Source organism: Pseudophryne corroboree, chromosome 6 (assembly GCF_028390025.1).
Source record: "Pseudophryne corroboree isolate aPseCor3 chromosome 6, aPseCor3.hap2, whole genome shotgun sequence".
In the NCBI taxonomy this organism is placed as follows: Eukaryota; Metazoa; Chordata; class Amphibia; order Anura; family Myobatrachidae; genus Pseudophryne; species Pseudophryne corroboree.
Window position 1 is genome coordinate 232,403,308 of NC_086449.1, and position 16,965 is coordinate 232,420,272.

Consider the following 16,965-nt stretch of genomic DNA (forward strand, 5'->3'; position numbering starts at 1 on the left):
GCATCCCTGTGAGAAATCCATATTATTTGTATTTATTTAGTTATATTTGATACGAACAAACTTACCATAATATGGAGAAAGAACTGAATGATTAGATCAGAGCTGTACCTCAGAATGTGAATTGGCCATCAGGTATTATCTCTGAATACATAACGTGTCTCAGATGAGGGAGTAGTGGACACTTGGGATCATTCCGAGTTGTTCGCTCGCTAGCTGCTTTTAGCAGCATTGCACACGCTAAGCCGCTGTCCTCTGGGAGTGTATCTTAGCTTAGCAGAATTGCGAATGAAAGATTAGCAGAATTGCAAATAGAAAATTCTTAGCAGTTTCTGAGTAGCTCGAGACTTACTCACAAATAGCGATCAGTTCAGTCAGTTTCGTTCCTGGTTTGACGTCACACACACGCCCAGCGTTCGGCCAGTCACTCCCCCGTTTCTCCAGACACTCCTGCGTTTTTCCCTGGCACGCCTGCGTTTTTCCGCACACTCCCAGAAAACGGCCAGTTTCCGCCCAGAAACACCCACTTCCTATTAGAGATGAGCGGGTTCGGTTCCTCTGAATCCCGAACCCGCCCGAACTTCAGGTTTTTTACACGGGTCCGAGCAGGCTCGGATCTTCCCGCCTTGCTCGGCTAACCCGAGCGCGCCCGAACGTCATCATCACGCTGTCGGATTCTCGCGAGGCTCGGATTCTATCGCGAGACTCGGATTCTATATAAGGAGCCGCGCGTCGCCGCCATTTTCACACGTGCATTGAGTCATAGGGAGAGGACGTGGCTGGCGTCCTCTCCGTTTAGAGAAGAGAGAGACACAGTATTTTCGGGGAGCATTATTAGGAGGAGTACTACTGTATACTACTATACTACTTGCTGAAGTGATATTTATAGATTAGAAAGTGTGACTGTAAGTGTATTATCTGACTTGTGGGGGAGACACTGACAGTGGGGAGCAGTTAGAGTCTGAGAGCAGGACTCAGGAGTACATATAACGTACAGTGCACACTTTTGCTGCCAGAGTCAGTGCCACACTGCCATTGTTGTGACCACACTGACCACCAGTATAATAATATATTTTGTGATTGTCTGCTTAGGCCTCGGAGTACTAGTTGCAAGTTGCAACGTGACCTGTCCTGAAGTGACCACCAGTTTAATAATCAATCACCACCAGTTTAATATATATATATATATATAATTGTATATAATATATATATATATATATATATATATATATATATATAATATTGTATACCACCTACCCGTGTTTTTTTTTTTCATTCTTCTTTATACATACTACTATAGTAGCTTACTGTAGCAGTCTGCGGTGCTGTGCTGACCTGACAGTGTCCAGCAGGTCCGTCATCAGTCATTACATAATAAATATATATAGTACCTGTCCGGCTGCAGTACTAGTGATATTATATTGATTTCATCTCATTATCAATAATTTATCATCCAGTCTAGACTCTATATTAGCAGCAGACACAGTACGTTAGTCCACGGCTGTAGCTACCTCTGTGTCGGCACTCGGCAGTCCATCCATAATTGTATACAACCTACCCGTGGTTTTTTTTTTTTCTTTCTTCTTTGTACATACTACTATAGAGTATAGTAGCTTACTGTAGCAGTCTGCGGTGCTGCTGAGCTGACAGTGTCCAGCAGGTCCGTCATCAGTCATCATTACCTAATAAATATATTATCTACCTGTCCGGCTGCAGTACTAGTGATATTATATATACATACATATATATATTGATTTCATCTCATTATCAATCATCCAGTCTATATTAGCAGCAGACACAGTACGTTAGTCCACGGCTGTAGCTACCTCTGTGTCGGCACTCAGCAGTCCATCCATAATTGTATACCACCTACCCGTGGTTTTTTTTTTTTCGTTCTTCTTTGTACATACTACTATAGTATAGTAGCTTACTGTAGCAGTCTGCGGTGCTGCTGAGCTGACAGTGTCCAGCAGGTCCGTCATCAGTCATCATTACCTAATAAATATATTATCTACCTGTCCGGCTGCAGTACTAGTGATATTATATATACATACATATATATATTGATTTCATCTCATTATCAATCATCCAGTCTATATTAGCAGCAGACACAGTACGTTAGTCCACGGCTGTAGCTACCTCTGTGTCGGCACTTGGCAGTCCATCCATAATTGTATACCACCTACCCGTGTTTTTTTTTTTTATTTCTTCTTTGTACATACTACTATAGAGTATAGTAGCTTACTGTAGCAGTCTGCGGTGCTGCTGAGCTGACAGTGTCCAGCAGGTCCGTCATCAGTCATCATTACCTAATAAATATATTATCTACCTGTCCGGCTGCAGTACTAGTGATATTATATATACATACATATATATATTGATTTCATCTCATTATCAATCATCCAGTCTATATTAGCAGCAGACACAGTACGTTAGTCCACGGCTGTAGCTACCTCTGTGTCGGCACTCGGCAGTCCATCCATAATTGTATACCACCTACCCGTGGTTTTTTTTTTTCTTTCTTCTTTGTACATACTACTATAGAGTATAGTAGCTTACTGTAGCAGTCTGCGGTGCTGCTGAGCTGACAGTGTCCAGCAGGTCCGTCATCAGTCATCATTACCTAATAAATATATTATCTACCTGTCTGGCTGCAGTACTAGTGATATTATATATACATACATATATATATTGATTTCATCTCATTATCAATCATCCAGTCTATATTAGCAGCAGACACAGTACGTTAGTCCACGGCTGTAGCTACCTCTGTGTCGGCACTCAGCAGTCCATCCATAATTGTATACCACCTACCCGTGTTTTTTTTTTCTTTCTTCTTTGTACATACTACTATAGTATAGTAGCTTACTGTAGCAGTCTGCGGTGCTGCTGAGCTGACAGTGTCCAGCAGGTCCGTCATCAGTCATCATTACCTAATAAATATATTATCTACCTCTCCGGCTGCAGTACTAGTGATATTATATATACATACATATATATATTGATTTCATCTCATTATCAATCATCCAGTCTATATTAGCAGCAGACACAGTACATTAGTCCACGGCTGTAGCTACCTCTGTGTCGGCACTCGGCAGTCCATCCATAATTGTATACCACCTACCCGTGGGTTTTTTTTTTTCTTCTTTGTACATACTACTATAGTATAGTAGCTTACTGTAGCAGTCTGCGGTGCTGCTGAGCTGACAGTGTCCAGCAGGTCCGTCATCAGTCATCATTACCTAATAAATATATTATCTACCTGTCCGGCTGCAGTACTAGTGATATTATATATACATACATATATATATTGATTTCATCTCATTATCAATCATCAAGTCTATATTAGCAGCAGACACAGTACGTTAGTCCACGGCTGTAGCTACCTCTGTGTCGGCACTCGGCAGTCCATCCATAAGTATACTAGTATCCATCCATCTCCATTGTTTACCTGAGGTGCCTTTTAGTTGTGCCTATTAAAATATGGAGAACAAAAATGTTGAGGTTCCAAAATTAGGGAAAGATCAAGATCCACTTCCACCTCGTGCTGAAGCTGCTGCCACTAGTCATGGCCGAGACGATGAAATGCCAGCAACGTCGTCTGCCAAGGCCGATGCCCAATGTCATAGTACAGAGCATGTCAAATCCAAAACACCAAATATCAGTAAAAAAAGGACTCCAAAACCTAAAATAAAATTGTCGGAGGAGAAGCGTAAACTTGCCAATATGCCATTTACCACAATGAGTGGCAAGGAACGGCTGAGGCCCTGGCCTATGTTCATGGCTAGTGGTTCAGCTTCACATGAGGATGGAAGCACTCAGCCTCTCGCTAGAAAACTGAAAAGACTCAAGCTGGCAAAAGCACCGCAAAGAACTGTGCGTTCTTCGAAATCCCAAATCCACAAGGAGAGTCCAATTGTGTCGGTTGCGATGCCTGACCTTCCCAACACTGGACGTGAAGAGCATGCGCCTTCCACCATTTGCACGCCCCCTGCAAGTGCTGGAAGGAGCACCCGCAGTCCAGTTCCTGATAGTCAGATTGAAGATGTCAGTGTTGAAGTACACCAGGATGAGGAGGATATGGGTGTTGCTGGCGCTGGGGAGGAAATTGACCAGGAGGATTCTGATGGTGAGGTGGTTTGTTTAAGTCAGGCACCCGGGGAGACACCTGTTGTCCGTGGGAGGAATATGGCCGTTGACATGCCTGGTGAAAATACCAAAAAAATCAGCTCTTCAGTGTGGAGGTATTTCAACAGAAAAGCGGACAACAGGTGTCAAGCCGTGTGTTGCCTTTGTCAAGCTGTAATAAGTAGGGGTAAGGACGTTAACCACCTCGGAACATCCTCCCTTATACGTCACCTACAGCGCATTCATAATAAGTCAGTGACAAGTTCAAAAACTTTGGGCGACAGCGGAAGCAGTCCACTGACCAGTAAATCCCTTCCTCTTGTAACCAAGCTCACGCAAACCACCCCACCAACTCCCTCAGTGTCAATTTCCTCCTTCCCCAGGAATGCCAATAGTCCTGCAGGCCATGTCACTGGCAATTCTGACGATTCCTCTCCTGCCTGGGATTCCTCCGATGCATCCTTGCGTGTAACGCCTACTGCTGCTGGCGCTGCTGTTGTTGCTGCTGGGAGTCGATGGTCATCCCAGAGGGGAAGTCGTAAGCCCACTTGTACTACTTCCAGTAAGCAATTGACTGTCCAACAGTCCTTTGCGAGGAAGATGAAATATCACAGCAGTCATTCTGCTGCAAAGCGGATAACTGAGGCCTTGACAACTATGTTGGTGTTAGACGTGCGTCCGGTATCCGCCGTTAGTTCACAGGGAACTAGACAATTTATTGAGGCAGTGTGCCCCCGTTACCAAATACCATCTAGGTTCCACTTCTCTAGGCAGGCGATACCGAGAATGTACACGGACGTCAGAAAAAGACTCACCAGTGTCCTAAAAAATGCAGTTGTACCCAATGTCCACTTAACCACGGACATGTGGACAAGTGGAGCAGGGCAGGGTCAGGACTATATGACTGTGACAGCCCACTGGGTAGATGTATGGACTCCCGCCGCAAGAACAGCAGCGGCGGCACCAGTAGCAGCATCTCGCAAACGCCAACTCTTTCCTAGGCAGGCTACGCTTTGTATCACCGCTTTCCAGAATACGCACACAGCTGAAAACCTCTTACGGCAACTGAGGAAGATCATCGCGGAATGGCTTACCTCAATTGGACTCTCCTGTGGATTTGTGGCATCGGACAACGCCAGCAATATTGTGTGTGCATTAAATATGGGCAAATTCCAGCACGTCCCATGTTTTGCACATACCTTGAATTTGGTGGTGCAGAATTTTTTAAAAAACGACAGGGGCGTGCAAGAGATGCTGTCGGTGGCCAGAAGAATTGCGGGACACTTTCGGCGTACAGGCACCACGTACAGAAGACTGGAGCACCACCAAAAACTACTGAACCTGCCCTGCCATCATCTGAAGCAAGAAGTGGTAACGAGGTGGAATTCAACCCTCTATATGCTTCAGAGGTTGGAGGAGCAGCAAAAGGCCATTCAAGCCTATACAATTGAGCACGATATAGGAGGTGGAATGCACCTGTCTCAAGCGCAGTGGAGAATGATTTCAACGTTGTGCAAGGTTCTGATGCCCTTTGAACTTGCCACACGTGAAGTCAGTTCAGACACTGCCAGCCTGACTCAGGTCATTCCCCTCATCAGGCTTTTGCAGAAGAAGCTGGAGACATTGAAGGAGGAGCTAACACGGAGCGATTCCGCTAGGCATGTGGGACTTGTGGATGGAGCCCTTAATTCGCTTAACAAGGATTCACGGGTGGTCAATCTGTTGAAATCAGAGCACTACATTTTGGCCACCGTGCTCGATCCTAGATTTAAAGCCTACCTTGGATCTCTCTTTCCGGCAGACACAAGTCTGCTGGGGTTGAAAGACCTGCTGGTGAGAAAATTGTCAAGTCAAGCGGGACGCGACCTGTCAACATCTCCTCCTTCACATTCTCCCGCAACTGGGGGTGCGAGGAAAAGGCTCAGAATTCCGAGCCCACCCGCTGGCGGTGATGCAGGGCAGTCTGGAGCGACTGCTGATGCTGACATCTGGTCCGGACTGAAGGACCTGACAACGATTACGGACATGTCGTCTACTGTCACTGCATATGATTCTCTCACCATTGAAAGAATGGTGGAGGATTATATGAGTGACCGCATCCAAGTAGGCACGTCACACAGTCCGTACTTATACTGGCAGGAAAAAGAGGCAATTTGGAGGCCCTTGCACAAACTGGCTTTATTCTACCTAAGTTGCCCTCCCACAAGTGTGTACTCCGAAAGAGTGTTTAGTGCCGCCGCTCACCTTGTCAGCAATCGGCGTACGAGGTTACATCCAGAAAATGTGGAGAAGATGATGTTCATTAAAATGAATTATAATCAATTCCTCCGTGGAGACATTGACCAGCAGCAATTGCCTCCACAAAGTACACAGGGAGCTGAGATGGTGGATTCCAGTGGGGACGAATTGATAATCTGTGAGGAGGGGGATGTACACGGTGATATATCGGAGGATGATGATGAGGTGGACATCTTGCCTCTGTAGAGCCAGTTTGTGCAAGGAGAGATTAATTGCTTCTTTTTTGGTGGGGGTCCAAACCAACCCGTCATTTCAGTCACAGTCGTGTGGCAGACCCTGTCACTGAAATGATGGGTTGGTTAAATTGTGCATGTCCTGTTTATACAACATAAGGGTGGGTGGGAGGGCCCAAGGACAATTACATCTTGCACCTCTTTTTTCTTTAATTTTTCTTTGCGTCATGTGCTGTTTGGGGAGGGTTTTTTGGAAGGGACATCCTGCGTGACACTGCAGTGACACTCCTAGATGGGCCCGGTGTTTGTGTCGGCCACTAGGGTCGCTTATCTTACTCACACAGCTACCTCATTGCGCCTCTTTTTTTCTTTGCGTCATGTGCTGTTTGGGGAGGGTTTTTTGGAAGGGACATCCTGCGTGACACTGCAGTGCCACTCCTAGATGGGCCCGGTGTTTGTGTCGGCCACTAGGGTCGCTTATCTTACTCACACAGCTACCTCATTGCGCCTCTTTTTTTCTTTGCGTCATGTGCTGTTTGGGGAGGGTTTTTTGGAAGGGACATCCTGCGTGACACTGCAGTGCCACTCCTAGATGGGCCCGGTGTTTGTGTCGGCCACTAGGGTCGCTTATCTTACTCACACAGCTACCTCATTGCGCCTCTTTTTTTCTTTGCGTCATGTGCTGTTTGGGGAGGGTTTTTTGGAAGGGACATCCTGCGTGACACTGCAGTGACACTCCTAGATGGGCCCGGTGTTTGTGTCGGCCACTAGGGTCGCTTATCTTACTCACACAGCTACCTCATTGCGCCTCTTTTTTTCTTTGCATCATGTGCTGTTTGGGGAGGGTTTTTTGGAAGGGACATCCTGCGTGACACTGCAGTGCCACTCCTAGATGGGCCCGGTGTTTGTGTCGGCCACTAGGGTCGCTTATCTTACTCACACAGCTACCTCATTGCGCCTCTTTTTTTCTTTGCGTCATGTGCTGTTTGGGGAGGGTTTTTTGGAAGGGACATCCTGCGTGACACTGCAGTGACACTCCTAGATGGGCCCGGTGTTTGTGTCGGCCACTAGGGTCGCTTATCTTACTCACACAGCTACCTCATTGCGCCTCATTTTTTCTTTGCGTCATGTGCTGTTTGGGGAGGGTTTTTTGGAAGGGACATCCTGCGTGACACTGCAGTGACACTCCTAGATGGGCCCGGTGTTTGTGCCGGCCACTAGGGTCGCTTAGCTTAGTCATCCAGCGACCTAGGACTAAAAATAATATTGTGAGGTGTGAGGTATTCAGAATAGACTGAAAATGAGTGTAAATTATGGTTTTTGAGGTTAATAATACTTTGGGATCAAAATGACCCCCAAATTCTATGATTTAAGCTGTTTTTTAGTGTTTTTTGAAAAAAACACCCGAATCCAAAACACACCCGAATCCGACAAAAAAAATTCGGTGAGGTTTTGCCAAAACGCGGTCGAACCCAAAACACGGCCGCGGAACCGAACCCAAAACCAAAACACAAAACCCGAAAAATTTCCGGCGCTCATCTCTACTTCCTATCAATCACACTACGATCACTTCAACGATGTAAAATCTTCGTTCGGGCGTGAGTAAATCTACTAAGTTTTGTGTTAAAATACTAACCACATGCGCACTGCGAACCATGCGCATGCGCATTTTTGCCTTAATCGCTCCGTTGCGAAAATCGGCAATGAGTGAACAACTCGGAATGACCCCCACTGATATAACCTTTACCAAGGTTTTTATGTACATTTTTGCAGTATATGAGGAAAGTACAGCGTGTCAGCCAGAGAGACTGAGACTGTGTCCTCATCCTTCAGCGCTGAAGAAAAATCTGATTCAGTGGGGTAAATTTACTAAGATGGGAGTTCTATTTAAGATGGGATGTTGCCCATTGCAACCAATCAGATTCTACTTCTCATTTATCCAGCACCTTCTAGAAGATAATACCTGAAATCTGATTGGTTGCTATTGGCAACATCCCATCTTAAATAGAACTCCCATCTTAGAAAATGGACCCCTGTGAGTGTTAGCCCCGCCCAGCTGCTAGTGTGCATGTGACCTGTGCACAACCTAGCCTGCTGGGCAAGTGCAACTTCACTGTTAGTGTCAGCAGGTTAGTGATTTAAAAATTTAGGCCCTCATTCCGAGTTGATCGGTCGCAAGGCGAATTTAGCAGAGTTACACACGCTAAGCCGCCGCCTACTGGGACTGAATCTTAGCTTCTTAAAATTGCGACCGATGTATTCGCAATATTGCGATTACTAACTACTTAGCAGTTTCAGAGTAGCTTCAGACTTACTCTGCCTGTGCGATCAGTTCAGTGCTTGTCGTTCCTGGTTGACGTCACAAACACACCCAGCGTTCGCCCAGACACTCCTCCGTTTCTCCGGCCACTCCTGCGTTTTTTCCGGAAACGGTAGCGTTTTCAGCCACACGCCCCTGAAACGCCGTGTTTCCGCCCAGTAACACCCATTTCCTGTCAATCACATTACGATCGCCGGAGCGATGAAAAAGCCGTGAGTAAAATTACTTTCTACATAGCAAAGTTACTTGGCGCAGTCGCAGTGCGAACATTGCGCATGCGTACTAAGCGGATTTTCATTGCGATGCGATGAAAAATACCGAGCGAACAACTCGGAATGAGGGCCTTAACTTTCCTGCCTTACAGTGGAAAATCAGAATGCTTACTACATAACCCATACCCTCCAACATTTTACACATAAAAAAAACGGTACAAATTCGAAAAGGGGGCGTGGTCATGGGAAAAAGGGGACATGGTCACACCCCTTTTCCTATACTTTCAATGGAAGTTTGGAGAGCCAAAAATCGGTACAGACCATAAAAAAGGTACTGTACCTGCCGAAAAGGTACAGTTGGAGGGTATGCATAACCCACCTGCTGTTGCTAGGTGGCTATCCTCCTGACGAACAAATACTGTTCTACTCTCCCACAAGACAAATCCCCTGCGTGTGACTGCAGCGTTACAGCCCAGAAAAGGCTATTTCACATAAAGAAAGATCTGTCCAACAGACCAACACCCCTCTGACTCAGAATTAGACAGAGAGATGCAAAAAATGCCTAAATTCACTTCTGCGCTTGCACAGTTTGCAGAGACTTGCTATTTGCAGCCTTATAATGAGCTGCACCTGACTCAGGTCCAATGTGCAGAATATCACAGTATAATATTGCATACAGCTTAAGTTCTTTGAGATGCTTCTTTTTAATAGAGACCTACTATAGTAATATAATATATCCTTGAAAATGATTAAGCAGTTATTAAAGTTATTAATAACTTTAAAGTTATTAATAAAGTTATTAATAACTTTAATTAATAACTATTAATTAATACATTTATTAATAACTTTAATTATGGAGCACTAGCATACACTGCAGCACTTTATTATTGCTAGCAAAGTCTTAGTATAATAGGAGTTGAGTTCTGTCTCCAGTTGTTCTCAGACGTAGCTGGCTTTTCCAGTTTCGAACACATTTGACGGGTTGTTGGTGTGCTTCTCCGTTGACAGAATCAGTAGGAATTACCGGTGCACGGGATCCCGGTGTTCATAATACTGATGCTGGGATCACGATGATCTAAATCCCAACAGGGTGGAGTTGATGGTATTCCCCATTCTCCCCTACCAAATAACCCTCTGGGCCTGCAGCCTAAAACTAACCTCCCCTTTATTGCCTGACCCTAAACACCCCCCCCCCCCCCCCCCGGAGGTGCCTTAATCTAACCCCCCTCCCCTGCAGCCTGACCCTAACGTCCCATGGGGGTGTCTAACCCTAATGTCCCCCACAGCCTAACCCTAACCCCCCGGGTGGTGCCTAAACCTAACTCCTCTTCCCGTCCCTAAACCTAACTTGCCGCAGCTGGTCCTATGGCCGGGATGACGGCTGTCGGGATTCCGGTGTCGGTCTCTTGCCCCTTTCAGAGTTCCAGCACCGGGATTCCAACGGGTGTCGAGATTCTGGTATCGGTATTTCTACTGTACTGGAGGGTTAATTACCCACACTAACAAACCTAAATATTAGCTACTGAAACTTTTACTGACCTTGGGCCTGAGTTCTGAGTCCAATAAGCTACAAGCAGGGACGGACTGGGGGCTGAAATCGGCCCTGGCATGTGCGTGGGGGTGTGCCGTGAGTCAGGGAGGCGTGGACCCGCGGAACGCCTCCATTTCTATGGAGACTGGAGGGGAGGCGGGGAAGCGGCCAGACCAGAGGGCCGGAGTCTGCATTGCACGCAGCCTTCCCGTCTCTGTGTGTGACAGGACTGGCCCACCAGCTCATCGGCTCTTCTGGCATTTGCCAGAAGTACAAGATGGATAGTCCAGCCCTCGCTACATGTGCCTGTAATACATGTTCATTGGTTGAAGCCAGTCTGGTATAATATATCGGCAGACAGGATGCCAGCTGTCAGTATACCGAGGGTGGCATTCCGTCTGCCGGAATACCAGCAGCAAGGCGGCGAGTCTCCTTGTAGGCTTTGGACGTAATTCAGGCCTAATTGTAGATGTGCAAAATTTAGCACATCTATGATCAGTTTCTCTGATATGTGGGGGGACGCCCAGCACAGGGCTAGTCTGCCCCGCATGTCAGGCCCTACCCCACCTCGCACTGGTACAAAAGCATTGCATGGCAGCGATGCTTTTGATCCTGACAAGTAGCTTCCTGCCAGTGCAGCTCCTGCATGCTGGCAGGGGTCTAACCACTGCATCCCGGGTTGCAGTGGCTGTGTGTGACATCACGCAGTCATCACAGCCCGCCCCCCCCCATCGGACCGGACATGCCTCCATTGTCCGGACCGCGCCCCACCAACAGTGTTCTAACGCCGCTGGCACGCCTCCTCCTGCCCCATCTCACCTGATCACATCTCACGGGCTGCACATGCACAGTGCACCTGCCACGCGCATAGTAATTCAGACTCCGATCGCTGCCGCTGCAATGCAGTCTGAATTACCCCCCTTATTCCCACTCGGTTGGTGGCATGGACCCACCAACCGAGTGGGAATTAGGGTGGGTGTCAGAATGCAGTCCGTCAGCAAAATGCCAGCTGTCAGGATTCCGGCATCAGCCTCCTGTACTGTACTCCGTGATCCCGGCTGCCAGCATTATGACTGCATCCCGTTGAAGCAGCTAAATCCCATATAAGGTTTATACACAATGAAGTAAATTGATCCTGTTGCATCCCCCCACAATTAGGTGACTAAATTAAATGGGGGTTGGCTGCATTTGTTTTTATTCAACATTAAATACCAGTCATCATTAACAATTTGATGGCAGTATCTGGCTTTTCTACCGCATTTTGTGACGTATCTTTATGCAGCAGACACAATGTAATAGGTATTTTATGTGTACCTTTTTTTACATAAAATTGTGTCCTTCTCTATATGAGCCCCTATGTTTACGTTTGTATAGTTTATGTAAATTTCAATGAAAATATCAAAAGTATCAAAATAGTTAAGGGAATTTTGGGAACCTCATTATCTAAATAAAATATGGCCACACACAGGGAATCCATAATCTCAATAACAGTTACTTGATATGTATTGCACGTCAATACTTTAGAATTTAGTGGACCGTGAAGGTAAGCCGTAACATTCTGACATACTTGATTTCCTAATACCCTGCATCAAACACATACATCAAGAGCAGGACAGTGTTTGTCTAGATGATGAATCTATCCAATGGGCCACATTCTGCCTCAGTCATTGTTTGCAAGGAGTTAATGAGCACTGAAGATGAGATCTACTGATCAATAGCAGAAATCATTTGCTGGGAAAGTCCAATAATGGGGTTCTCTGTAATTCTGCACAGGCTCTTTCCAGTTATACTCAGCCCTCTGATAAAGAGCGACAGGGCGACAAGGCTGATTTCCTGAACATAAACTGTCACTTTATCCTTGGTGGCCAGAGCAACATTGTCTTGAAACATCAGAGGTGTTAAAAAGCATTCTGTGATTCCAACATGCTGTCTAGTACATGTACACCTTGCACTCTGTTGGCTGCCTTGTCATTGCCAGCAAAGTAAATAAATCAGTGAAACATAATCAAAATAAAATCATGTATTTTCCTCCCACTTTCTTGGAAGAAGTGCCAAGTGTTTTCCTGAGAGACCCCTCTCACTTTCAGCATGGCTGATTTACATTGACATAGACTAGCACTGAGCACACAAGGGAGGGAGACAGACTTGTTGACAGATCTATTTTTAGAACATTTGTTTAGATGGGTGTCTTTATTTGGGGGCTGGGATATTTTCTCTCAGCCTGAATACTGGGGAGAGGTTATCTCCCGCTCTTTACTTTATGCAGCATCTGTCCATCATGTATATCAATTAGTGATGGGAATGATCTAGAATGTATTTGTGCTGTCATACATAATGTGGTGCACAAGAAGGTTAAGAAGAGAGAAATCAGGTTTTCCAATACACGGAGGCAGAGTAGAAGATGTATTTTCTCATTAAAGGATTCATGTTTTTCTCTTCTGTGATATGTAGCATAACTGACAAACAATACAGTACATATAATAGTTGCAGATATTTAAATATAAAAAAGTATAATTTTTTATAAATTGGCTTATTTGTAAAAGAGCGACACAAAAGAATTGCACTTGATCACTTATCACAAATGATCTTGGTGTGACTTATAGGGCCCGCAATCACCTATAGACACTCTGTTCCCATATGCTTTCTGGTACTTGGTTGTCCCCATGACTTAGGTATGGTGCTGTTGAATTTAATATTAGGTTTCCCCACTTATGGCAGCCATACAGTGATGTGTTGTATCACTGTTATTTATACTGATGGGGCTGGTCTGGGAGCCCCTGTGAAAACCTTCATGTCCCTGTTCACCTGCAGCCAAGTGGCAATACGAAGTTGCGTACACATGTGCATCTAAGCTCTGCTCATGTGCAAAGTTAATTGACCTAAAATGGATATAGCAATACTTCTCCATCTTTGCTGCTTGGCAGGTATAGCCAATGCCATCCCAAGATGGTAAATTAAATAAGACCACCATCACCATAGAGGTATATGCGATGGTAGTAAGCGAGACACAGGGTACAGTTTGTTAAAATTATAAGAAGCAGAGATAAAGCCTTTCTCCAGTTTTTTCACTGCATCAAAAACAAACCATGTGACTTGAAAGCGTGATATTTTTATCAAGTACAGTTTCACTATAGGCAAGAGTCAATGGGGTAAATTTACTCAAGGTTCTAAAAATGAAAAGTGGCCCATAGCAACTAATCAAATTCTGTCTATAATTTTTTAGGGTGCAATAGAGCAGCGGTTCCAAAGCGGATTGGTCGGGGGTACTTGAAAACACTGCCGGTAATGGCAGAAGTCTTCAGCGCCCCCTGCCGGTGCATGAGCTGTCGAGCTAGGGGGATGGAGACACAGCCATGGCTGGATAAAGGAGCAGGAAGTGACACAGCTGGAGCCCCTCCCCTCCTCTCACCGTCCCGCTCCTCTCATCTCTGCGTGAGCACTGGTGCTGGCACTGGCCGGACCCGGCTGGTATTGCACATGCTCCCCCTTTCCTCTCTCACAAGGAGCCTCAACCCAAGCAAAGGGATGCACTCCACAATATTCCTGATGCTGGGAAGACCACCTCTGCACAGGCAGTCTCACACGCACTACTCGGTACTCGTGGTTTACAGCCCTGTTTGCCGCGCATTCCCATCCCTCCCTCATAATGTGCACACATTGTTTATGTGGGTGGAATTCATGTGACCGGCAGTCGGGAGACTGACGGTCACATGACCTCCACCAACATCCCCATCACTATCCTAACGGTCGGCATGCCGACCAACAGGGACTTTTTCCACTCATGGGTGTCCACGACACCCATAGAGTGGGAATAGAACCCGTGATGACTGCAGTTCGCCAACGAGCCCGCAAGGGGTTTGCTGCACTCGCCCTTCCCCACCGGGATCCCGGCGTCGGTATGCTGCTGGGATCCCGGCATCGGTATGCTCACCGGCGGCCTCCTGACTGCTGGGCAGCCATACCACACCCGTCTATGTACACCCCCTCTCCTCCCATAATCTGCTTTGCTTTCCAATTCATCAGCCACGCTCCCTTACCCTGACGCCACACTCTGAATGCTCTGCACATGTCAGTGGCAGTGAGAGGACAGGTGGTGAGGCTGCTGGTGAGTGACTGAGTGCGGAGGCTTCAGCTAACATCTGAAAGTGAGCAGCAGCCTCAGCTCTGAGGAGATATGAGTGGTGGCTGTCTCTGTGAAATAAATAGTTGTTGTTCATTCTTTCATCATATATATATATATTATAATTAGAGATGAGCAGGTTCGGATTGTCGAGATCCGAACCCCCCCAAACTTCACATGGTTTTCACGAGTCCGAGGCAGTCTCGGTTCTTCCCACCTTGCTCGGTTAACCCGAACGAGGCCAAACGTCATAATCCCGCTGTCGGATTCTCGCGAGATTCGTATTCCATATAAATGACCGCGCGTCGCCGCCATTTTCACTCGTGCATTGTAGATTGAGCGGAGAGGATCAGTGCTCAATATCTGTGCTGCATTGTGGTGACCAGTATATAGTAGTGCAGTGCTGCATTGTGGTGACCACCAGTATATAGTAGTACAGTACAGTAGGCCATTGCTGTATCTTGCAGCTCCATGTCAGACTCAGTTCTAGTATCCTGATCAGTGCTCAATATCTGTGCTGCATTGTGGTGACCAGTACATAGTAGTACAGTGCTGCATTGTGGTGACCACCAGTATATAGTAGTACAGTACAGTAGGCCATTGTTGTATCTTGCTGCTCTGTTTCACTTCTAGTATCCTGATCAGTGCTTAATATCTGTGCTCAGTGTCAGTGCTGCATTGTGGTGATTAAAAGTCCACTGTTTTGTGCTGCATCTTGCTGCTGTAGGGTGCTGTGGTAGTGTCCTGTCACTGTGCATAGGTCATCATCATTCCAGTCACAGTGGTATCTGGTATCTATATAGTGGTATCTAATTCCAGACATTACTGCCGTCTAATTCCAGATATATTACTGGCATATAATTCCACACATTAAAAAAAGGAGAACAAAAATGTGGAGGGTAAAATAGGGAAAGATCAAGATCCACTTCCACCTAGTGCTGAAGCTGTTGCCACTAGTCATGGCAGAGACGATGAAATGCCATCAACGTCGTCTGCCAAGGCCAATGCCCAATGTCATAGTACAGAGCGTGTAAAATCCAAAAAGCAAAAGTTCAGTAAAATGATGACCCAAAAATATAAATTAAAATCATCTGAGGAGAAGCGTAAATTGCCAATATGCCATTTACGACACGGAGTGGCAAGGAACAGCTGAGGCCCTGGCCTATGTTCATGGCTAGTGGTTCAGCTTCACATGAGGATGGAAGCACTCATCCTCCCGCTAGAAAAATGAAAAGAGTTAAGCTGGCAAAAGCACAGCAAAGAACTGTGCGTTCTTCTAAATCACAAATCCCCAAGGAGAGTACAATTGTGTCGGTTGCGATGCTTGACCTTCCCAACACTGGACGGGAAGAGGTGGATCCTTCCACCATTTGCACGCCCCCTGCAAGTGCTGGAAGTCGCACCCACAGTCCAGTTCCTGATCTTCAAATAGAAGATGTCACTGTTGAAGTACACCAGGATGAGGATATGGGTGTTGCTGGCGCTGAGGAGGAAATTTACAAGGAGGATTCTTATGGTGAGGTGGTTTGTTTAAGTCAGGCACCCGGGGAGACACCGTTGTCCGTGGGATGAATATGGCCATTGACATGCCTGGTTGAAATACAAAAAAAAAATCACCTCTTTGGTGTGGAATTATTTTAACAGAAATGCGGACAACAGGTGTCAAGCCGTGTGTTGCCTTTGTCAAGCTGTAATAAGTAGGGGTAAGGACGTTAACCACCTAGAGCGCATTCATCAGAAGTCATTGACAAGTTCAAAAACTTTGGGTGACAACGGAAGCAGTCCACTGACAGTGACAACTAAATCCCTTCTTCCTCTTGTACCCAAGCTCCTGCAAACCACACCACCAACTCCCTCAGTGTCAATTTCCTCCTTAGACAGGAACGGCAATAGTCCTGCAGGCCATGTCACTGGCAAGTCTGATGAGTCCTCTCCTAACTGGGATTCCTCTGATGGATCCTTGAGTGTAACACCTACTGCTGCTGGCGCTGCTGTTGTTGCTGCAGGGAGTCGATCGTCATCCCAGAGGGGAAGTCGGAAGACCACTTGTACTACTTCCAGTAAGCAATTGACTGTCCAACAGTCCTTTGAGAGGAAGATGAAATATCACAGCAGTCATCCTGTTGCAAAGCGGATAACTCAGGCCTTGACAACTATGTTGGTGTTAGAAGTGCGTCCGGTATCCG